Here is a 10081-nt window from a genome sequence, read left to right as displayed (position 1 = left end):
TGACTTAAAAAAAAAAAAATCTGAATTTTCAGCGAAAATTATATTAGCCAACCTTGGCTTCCTGAAAGATAGCAATGAAATCACGTGGGTGAAGTGAGCACGAGACAGAGATGTCAGGGAGGGTCAGTAGAGCCCCTTGTAGCCATCTGAGGGTCAGAACTGGAAGAAATAAGCGGAACATTCCTATTCAGAGTCCATTCACTTCCTACTCACGAAGCAGGAAGTGGACAGAGAACAGATGCCCTGATGTTCAAGTCCTGGTGTCCACGTTCTGGCAACCCAAATGGCTCAAACACTCTGAGCCTCAGTCCCCTCATCTTTTTTTTTTTTTTTAAATTTTTTTTTCAACATTTATTTATTTTGGGGACAGAGAGAGACAGAGCATGAACGGGGGAGGGGCAGAGAGAGAGGGAGACACAGAATCGGAAACAGGCTCCAGGCTCTGAGCCGTCAGCCCAGAGCCCGACGCGGGGCTCGAACTCATGGACCGCGAGATCGTGACCTGGCTGAAGTCGGACGCCCAACCGACTGCGCCACCCAGGCGCCCCAGTCCCCTCATCTTTAAAATGGGCGTAATAATGGCACCAACCTCACCAGGTTCTTGGGAATAAATGAGACCATGCGCATAATCCGCTGCTTTTGTCTGGCACGTCACACATGCTCAGCAAATACTCGCGGTTAATGTGCAGTTATTCTTGCTGTCAGGAAGGGTCTGGTTAGCCTCACCTGTGTACTCCCCTGGGTTAGTGGAAATGTCTTGGATGACCCAGGAAAGGAATAAGACAGAGTCCCGAGGCCAAAGATTTTAGCTACAAATTCCCTCGCCTTGATAGGTGTTGATGGGTAAGAATTGTTGAGAGGCAGGACTTCATAACTTATCTAAATGTAGAGGTGGATCAGGACGAAGGGAGTGGACGCAAGATCCACTCAGAAAATAGACTCAGAAGCACCTAGAAGTAAGGCCTTTTTTGACATGGGTTGTGAGTTGTGTTCCTTTTATTAATTTATTTTATACTCGTTATTTTTGGGAGACGGAGAACAAGCAGGGGAGGAACAGAGAGAGGGGGAGACACAGAATCCGAAGCAGGCTCCAGGCTCTGAGCTGTCAGCACAGAGCCCAATGCGGGGCTTGAACTCATGAACGGTGAGATCATGACCTGAGCCGAAGCCGGACGCTTAACCAACTGAGCCACCCAGGCACCCCGAGTTGTGCTCCTTTTAGCTGACCAGGATGAGCAAAAAAAAACAAAAGGGGAAAATGTAGCACTGCTCCGTTACTTAGGATCAAAATAGGGGTCTCTGGAATGCTGGGCTGGCTCAGTTGGTAGAGTGTGTGACTCTTGACCCTGGGGTTGTAAGTTAGAGTTCCACTTTGTGGGTAGATAGTCCTTAAAAAAAAAAAAAAAAATGAAACCTTTAAAACAAAAACAAAACACGGATCTCTGATATGGAAAGCAACATTCAGCCCTTGCCTCTGGAAAATCAACTAAATCTAAGTTGAATGAGTTAGAAAGAATTCTGGCCATAAAACAAGGTGCTTGAATCCACAGATCACCTTTTGTGAATAAATCATCTAAATATTACATCAGAGCTCGAACAAAAGTTCTGTGTCTCTAAAGTGACACTTTTTTTTTTTTTTAAGAGAGAGAGAGAAAGAGAGAAAGAGAAACTGAGCAGGAGAGGGGCAAAGGTGGGGGGAAGAGAGAGAATCTTAAGCAGGGTCCATGATGTGGGGCTCGATCCCACGACCCTGGGATCATGACCTAAACTGAAATCAAGAGTCAGACACTGAACCGATCTAGCCACCCAGTCGTCCTCACTCTATTATTAAAAAAAAAAAAAAAAAAAGGAACAGAGTGAAAGGAGACCACGGAGACAATCAGAATCCTTTTAAACTCCAAAAAAGGCATTTAACTAAGTAACATTTAAAAAACAAACAAACACTGGGCTTTGGAACTAGACTCGTCATATAAACAGCTATCATTCATGCAGCATTTGCCATGTTCTAAATTCTACATCTAAAGCTTGATGCACCATGATTTCATTTTATTAACATTTTTTTAAAAATTAAAAAATATTTTTTAATGTTTATTTATTTTTGAGAGAGAGAGAGAGAGAGAGAGACAGAGCGCAAGAGGGGGAGGGGCAGAGACAGAAGGAGACACAGAATCCAAAGCAGGCTGCAGGCTCTGAGCTGTCAGCACAGAACCTGATGTGGGTCTCGAACTGAAATGACGACCTGAGCTGAAGTCGGATGCTTCACCGATTGAGCTACCCAGACACCCCTTATTAACATTTTTTTTTTATTAAAAAATATTTTTAAAGAATTTATTTTTTTAGGGCAATTTAATGTTCACGGCATAATTGAGAAGATGGTATTTCCCATATATTCCCCGCCCCACACATGCACAGCCTCCCCCTATTATCTACAACACTCACTGGATGGTCCACTTTCCACCGAAGATGAACCCACATTGGCACATTATGATCCACTGAAGTTCAGTTTACCTGAGAGTTCACTCTTGGCATTATAGTTTCTAGGGTTTGGACAAATTTATAGTGACATGTATTCATCATTATGGTATCATCCATTTTTTTTTAACGCCCTAAACATTCTGTTCAATCTATTCATCCTTCTCTCACCCCCTACCCCTGTCCAGAACCACTGATATTTTTACTGTCTGCACAGTTTTGCTTTTCCCAGAATGGCAAAGAGTTGAAATCACACAGCATGTAGCCTTTTCAAATTGGTTTCTTTCACTTAGTAACATGCACGGAAGGTTTCTCAATGTCTTTTCATGCCTTGATAGCTCATTTCGTTTCAGCCCTGAGTAACATTCCATTGTGTGGATGTCCCATGCTATCTACCCACTTACTTACAGGACATCTTGGTTGCTTCCAAGTTTTGGCAACTATGAATAGAGCTGCTATAAAAATCTCTGTGTAGGTTTTTGTGTGGACACAAAAGTTTTCAGTTGTTTTGGATAAATATCAAGGAGCGTGATTACTATTGTTTCGTTTCAAGTTTTCCAGCAGCCCTTGTGGTATGATCATCCTCATCCACATTTTACAGATGAGAAAACTAGGCTCAGAGAGTCATGATTTACCTAAAGACACACGGTCAGACTAGACCAGATGGGGTCCTTGTTGCTGATGTGATGCACTAGGAGTCAGAAGGTGGTCTTGCTCCCAGTTTTGCCCAGACACCTGGATACCCTCAATCTGCTAACTCAGCCTCTCCTCCGTAAAACAATGATTTGTGTTCTATGGCTTCACAGTGTCCTGTCAAATGCAATCCTGGGCAGAAAACCACTTTGGATTTCTCATGTTTCCAGTTAGAGCTGGGGACAAGTCACCGTGTCTCTGGGCTTCACGGTCACATCTGCGCAGTGAAAGCTTTGGACTCCTCTCCGGTTCTGGAAGTGTAGGATTTTGCATCTTCACACCCCTCTTGGTGCCTCAGTGGTGATTTGGAGACCCTGGCTCTCAGGTGGAGGGATGGGAAGCTGGGAATGCTTCTAGTTGAGCCTTGGGGTTGAATAACGTTGGTAATTTTGAAGTCTCATTATCTTACTCCCTGATGTTTCGCTTCTAAACAACTGTAGTTCTTGAGGGCGGGTGTTGGGATAGCAGTGTTGGAAGTAGTTCCACTGGGGAAGGTGAAGGGTATGCAGGGTTTTTAATTCAGAATCGTGGTGACCAGATGCTGCTCAGTGTTGGTCTCCAGGGCGCCCCAGCCTCAAGCAAGGACCATGCGGCGTTTGGAATTGAGCGTGACATTAGGTGGGGGCTGGGTGTTGGAGGAGAACATAGCAAGGGGTAGGGATAATACCCTGCAGTTGCCAGCTTGGTTGTAATCTCCATGCTCTCACCCCACAGCTCTGTGACCCCAAGCTCTCCACTCCTGGCTTTCCATAAAGCAAGGATGGTAACACCCTCCTAACTGGTGTGTTAAGAAAGAAAAGACGTGGGAAGCCCCATCTGGTGCCTAGTGTGCCGCTGTCCAGCTCATACTCTACAGAGGATGGTCTGGTCCTTGAAGGGGCGGGAAGCTGCCCTGGTTGTGCTTCCTAACAGAGCTGTGACGTGTCACTGAGGATGGCACCTTCGTGTTTTTGTTCTCCTGCAGTGAGGTGTGGGCTGGGCAGTGGGAAGGGGGGAGCCAGGCGCTGCCTTACATAAGTCCTACCCTTATAAAAATGCTCTAATGTGGTTACTCTTCTTCCCACTGAGACAAGAAGACATTGAGGGGCTGGCCTTATGACCAGCTTTGGCCATCACAGCGAGATAGAGTTGTTGGCTTGCCGTTTCCAAGTCCAGGTCTCGAGGAGCTTTGTGTACTTTTCCTGCTCTTTCTTAGAAACCTGCCAGTTGCCACGAAAACAAACAAGCTGGAATGCTGGAGGGTGGGATACGAGATGGAGTAGATTCAAGGTGGCCCTGCCCCAAGCCAGCCATGTCCTAGAGGCACAACTGCCTCACTGAGCTACAGCTGAATGCGGATGCGTGAGTGAGCCCAGCCCAGACTAGAACCACCCAGCAGAGCCCCACCCAAACCTCCTACCCAACACAGTTGTGGGCTAAATGAATGGCACTCCTTTTTTGGGGGGGGGGGTGATAGTTTCAAGTTTATGGAAGAGTTGGAAAGATAATATGTCCACCACCCAGTTTCAATTCCCCCCAATGTTATCATCTTACACTACTGTGGTACAAGTCTCTTTGTCAAAAGTAACAAACCAGCAATGGTATGCTACTATGAACTAACCTGCAGGCAGTATTTGGAATAACGCCATTTTTCGATTCCAGGATCCAATCCAAGACGCCAAATGCAAAGACTAAGTCTTTCCTTAGTCTCCTCTGACCTGTGAGAGCTTCTCAGTCTTCCTTGTTTTCCTGACTTTGACAGCTGTAGGTTTGCTGGTTAGGAATTCTGTAGAATGTCCTTCCACTTGGGTTGGCCTGATTTTTTTTTTTTTTTCTTTTCATGAATAGACTGGAGTTCTCAAGTTTGGGAAAAAATACCACAGATGTGAAGTAAAATGTCCTTCTCATCACATTATACCAGGGGGAACGTGAGATCCACTTGACATCGTTCGGTGATGTTAACTTTGACACTTTTTAAAAAAAAGTATGGGACACTTCATGAATTGGCCTGCCATCCTTGCACAGGGGCCATGCTAGTCTTCTCTGTATTGTTCCAGTTTTAGTATATGTGCTGCTGAAGCAAGCACCGCTTTGACACTTAATTAGAACAGTGTTTTCCAGGTTTCTCCCCTGTAAAGTTACTCTTTTTCTAAAGCATCTGCATTTTGGAGTGGTTTGTTTTGCAGCAGTTGATAGCTGTTACATACTGCTTCCTCACTGCATTCATGCCTCTCTGAATTTGGTTTTTCCAAGTTATTTCCCGGACTGTTTTCCAACTTTAGTCTTTTGGTCGACAATCTGTTGTCACGTTGCCTTGGACGTCGATCATGCCGAAGCAAAGTTGTAACTTCGCTTTCGAAATTCTAAGAATCGTTCTGGGTTCTGGTCAAATGCTGCTGCCTTTGTAAACCTTCCATGGCTCACTCGGTAAACCCTTCTAGTATTAATTCACTCATTCGTTTATTTTGTGGAGCACTGTCTACATGCCAGTGTCTCTTCTAGGATTTGGGCCCCAGCCATGGACCAGACAATTCTCAGGAAACTCGCCAGGAGAGAGCTACACAATTAACCCAGAAGTCAAATACTTTAAACAGAAGTGTGTAACTTTGGTTTTCTCTGATATGCATGTTCTCATGTTGGAGGCATTCAATTGTAATCTTCCTGTGCATCTCAGCTAATCAATCAGTCGATAACCAGTTCAGTAAATACTTAGTGTGCATGTACCATGAACCAGGAATTGTGATAGGTGTCTACAATGGAATCTGTCATGTTGCTCTTAGAGTCACAGAATGCAGCATTGTCTTATCCAATTCTACTGTTTTTATTTTATTTTGTTTTATTTAATTTAATTTTAAATTTTAAATTTTATTTTAAGTAAACTCTACACCACATGTGGGACTCAAACTCATGACCCCAAGATCAAGGGTTGCATGCTTTATTGACTGAGCAGGCTAGGAGTCCCCATTTCATTCTGTTGTTAAACTATGAAACAAGATCAACAGAGGGGTGGCTTCCTGGGCAAATCGGAGGCTCCAATCCAGGACCAAGAAGTTCTAGCCTGGGGTTGTGTCCGACTGCTCTCTTAGCTAACATAAAAGAAATGGCTGGCAGATCTCAAAGGTGAGAGCAAATTCACTATCGCAGAGTTGGGGACAGGAGGTTGGGATGTCATTTACCCAGAAACTGGTCTTCCTCCAGGGTCAGAATATGAGACCAATTCATCTCCCCAGAATTGAGACTGCCCTGGAGTGAAAGCAGTACTCATCGAACTTGCCCTTTTGACTGAAGATCAGTCATCTTATCCATGTGTTTGTTGTCTGTTTTCCCTACTGGGATATAAACTTCACAGAGACTTGTCTGTCCTTTTTACTTCTATATTAATCACATAAATCAGAACCTGATATTTAGTAGGCATAAATACCTATGGCACAATGGAGTGAATAATGATTAAAAAAATTTTTTTTGAGAGAGGGCACAAGTGAGCGAGGGGCAAAGAGAAAGAAAGGGAGAAAGAGAGAGAGAAGTGGGGCCCCAGCTCACCTGATGAAGTACTCGAACTCAGGAACTGTGAGAGCATGACCTGAGCCAAAGTCAGATGCTTCACTGACTGAGCCACACAGACAGCTGAGTGAATATTGATTCATGAAGGGCCATGGGGCCATGGGGCCATGGTCAGTGACTTATATCATAGGAAAACTTGACTGTGTCCTCGTCCAAAATCCTATCCTTCCATGGCTCCCCATAGCCAGTAAAATAAGCCCAATACTTCAACATTTATTGGCAAGCGCTCTTTGAATTGTAAACAATAGAATCTAATATCAAATGAGCCCAATCAAACAATATACCACATATTTTATTTTATTTTTTATTTTAGAGAGAGCGAGAGAGTGCTTGTGAGCATGGGAGAGGGGGCAGAGGGAGAGAGAAAGAGAATCCTAAGCAGGCTTCACGCTCAGCTTGGAACCTGATACAGGGCTTGATCCCATGACTCTGGGATCATGACTTGAGCTGAAATCAAGAGTTGGACACAACCAACTGAACCCCCCAGGTGCCCTTACAACACATTTTAATAAGCAACAACATTTATTGCTTACCCAACTGTTTTTTTTTTTTTTTTTTTTTTTGTTTTTGTTTTTGTTTTTAGGTACAGTTGGATCAAGGAGTTCGGTTGACACATCAAAATTGACACCTCTTCCTCTTAGATCAATTGTTTTCCCTGTTGGCTTCACTCTCAGGCAGACTCTCCCCATGTAGCAGTTCATGGTTACATGAACGAAAACATCCCCTTCTTTTCCTTAAGCTAGTTTGAGTTGGGTTTCTGTCACTTTAAATAAAGAAAACGTCTTGACTAATACTCTCTCAACTATTCAGAGCATGGCATGGCGTTGATAAATGGAATGAATAAAGAAATGGGACCTGAGGATGGAGAAACTGAGTCTCATGATACCTCAAGCCCCTCTTGCTGATTGTCCCCCAGGAAGCCTGAGTTCAGTGACTTTTTTTTTTTTTTAACATGTATTTATTTTGAGAGAGAGAGCATGAGAAAGAGAGCAAGCCAGGGAGGGCAGAGAGCGTGAGGGAAAGAAAGAATCCCAACCAAGGTCTGTGCTATCAGCGGAGACCCGGACATGGGGCTCTATTTCATGAACTGCGAGATCATGGCCTGAGCCGAGATCAAGAGTTGGATGCTTGACCAACTGAGCCACCCAGGCGCCCTGAGTTCGCGGACTTTTTAACGAAAGCTCGCCTTCCTTAGGCAAATGTCGCTGAACAGCGTAGGTTCATCTGAGGGTTCTTCCTGGGGGAATCAAGATCCTGTGAGAATCCAATGTGTCTTATGTTAAACCATTGAAATTTCAACGTTTCTTTATTACCGCATGTTATTGGTTACTTACATGTTAAACATGCAGTTTGTTTTACAGCTGCTGAATTTAGAACATCCCTTTCATCTGAGGATAACTAGTCATGATGGGTTGAAAAGGTAGGCGTTTCCAGCTCCTCTCAAAGTGGAGGTGGCAGGGCTCACTCCATATCCTTAACTCTGTGCAGTGATGGCTGTGACTGTGACCTCCAGATTTCTCAGGCTATCCAGAGCTTCCAGAGATCGCCATCATCACTCAGCTTTTAGATGCTGCTACTTGGCTGCGCAAAGCATCCTTCCATTGACCTGTTGCTGCTTCCGGTAGACCTGTCAGGGAATTCCGTTGTGTTCTTTTTTTGTTTTTACAGAGCTACTCAAAATTCAAGTATGATGCAAAAGAAAGGTGAGACATGTCGCAGAGGTCATTAGTGCGCACGATGTCCAGGGGTTTCCGTTGTGTCCCAGCTCCCCTTGCAGGAAGGTTGGGACCCGTGATTGATTCTGGCCAATGGACTGTGAGAAGCAGGGGTCTGTGTGACTTCCACGTCCAGGCAATTAAAAGCATCGTGCCTCCCTTTTTTTCTTTCTTGTGGGGGGTGATCATGGAATCTTTATCAACATAGGGAAACCGCAGTAGGGAAGAAGCTTGGGTCTTGGAGTGACCAAAGAGAGCTTCAAAGAGTTGCTTGACACGCGGTGGCCATTGAGTAAGAATCAAACGTTTCCTGTGTGAAGTCACTGGGATTTCAGGGTTCATTTATTACTGCAGCAAATTTAGCCTATCCTGACTAATAAAACATGCATTCCTCCTCCAGTAGACTTGTAGGCTGGTTGCTGACCGAGGTGTATTTAAATAAGATTGCCTTGTCATATATATTTATCCACCTTCCAATTTTTGGTGTTTAGGCTTTGCCTTGAAATTCCTTTGAGGCAACAGACTTGGCTCGAATCCCAGCTCTGCTACTGATTTGCCGGTAACCCTGGGCAAGTTGTTTTACATCTCTGAACCTCAGTTGCTTCATCAATAAAATGTTGAAAATGGTTGGACTTTTGGGAGGTCCATCACTTACTGCCTGTATAACTTTTAGCAAGCTACTTCTCTTCCCCAGTTTCAGTGGCCCCATTGGTAGGAAAGAGGTAATAATGTTCCGCATCCATCACAGTTGTCCTAAGGAGTAAAGCGGAGAATGTAAGGGCCCAGTGCAAGTATTTAGTGAACTTGAATCTCTCCCTGTCTTTTTTATCCATTGAGGTCCTTTGGTTTTTCCTATCACTCTGCTTTATCCATTTCTTTCTTTTCTTGCCCCTTTCCTAATCCTTACTCGGATATAGAATTGCTTCCTTTATGGAGAAAATGTGGACTCTTTCGTGGTTGCTCTGGTGTCACTGAGAAAGAGTAAACTTTCTAAAATAGCATGGAGCAGATTTATGTGTGTATCTGTATGTTCCAACTATTTACACCCTAGTGTGGCAAGGAGTTGGCAGCTGGAAGTAGAGGGCAAAGTTGAGTCCACACCTGAAGAACATACTTAAACACACTGATAAAGACTGGTGCACCTAATCATTTGTCTTGAAGGAAACCGAAACAGTCACACTGATAAACAGACTAACTGAGAACCATTAAAATCTCAGTCACTTATCAGAATCCAAACAAGGACAACTTCAGTGGGTTTGAAGGTGAGAAGTCACTTAAGCAGAAACTCAAGACGGCAGGATTCCTTGAGAACAGGACATTTATAACAAGGTTGCACCCTGTGCTACTCTGATGTGCTACTCTGATGGGAATGTATAAAGCAAAGAGTTTGGGGCAAGGGTTGTCTGTGTGCAGGTGGGGGTGAGGCAAGAATGACACAAAACAGGAGAGCCTGAGTGGCTTAGTTGGTTACGAGTCCCACTTCAGCTCAGGTCATAGGTCATGATCTTGTAGTTTGTGAGTTCGAGCCCCGTGTCAGTCTCCACACTGATAGTGTGGAGCCCGCTTGAGGTTCTCTCTCTCTCAAAATAAATAAATAAACTTAAAAAAGAGTGACACGAAACAACCCCAGATAGGGATAAATTGAGTTTATGTGCAGACTC

At 44.2% G+C, this 10081-nt stretch overlaps 1 non-coding gene across 1 annotated transcript; it reads right to left on the bottom strand.

The window, feature by feature from the left end:
- Positions 1-5124: 5124 nt before the first annotated feature.
- On the bottom strand, positions 5125-5231 carry LOC121043274 (U6 spliceosomal RNA). Its single transcript, XR_005796766.1, has one exon. It is a non-coding gene; the product is annotated as a U6 spliceosomal RNA (small nuclear RNA).
- Between the last annotated feature and the right edge of the window lie 4850 nt (positions 5232-10081).

This window comes from Herpailurus yagouaroundi, unplaced genomic scaffold (genome assembly GCF_014898765.1).
Source record: "Herpailurus yagouaroundi ecotype Mexico unplaced genomic scaffold, PumYag 186, whole genome shotgun sequence".
NCBI lineage: Eukaryota > Metazoa > Chordata > Mammalia > Carnivora > Felidae > Herpailurus > Herpailurus yagouaroundi.
Note: the sequence above shows the minus strand (reverse complement) of the source record. Positions and strands in the feature narration are given on the sequence as shown.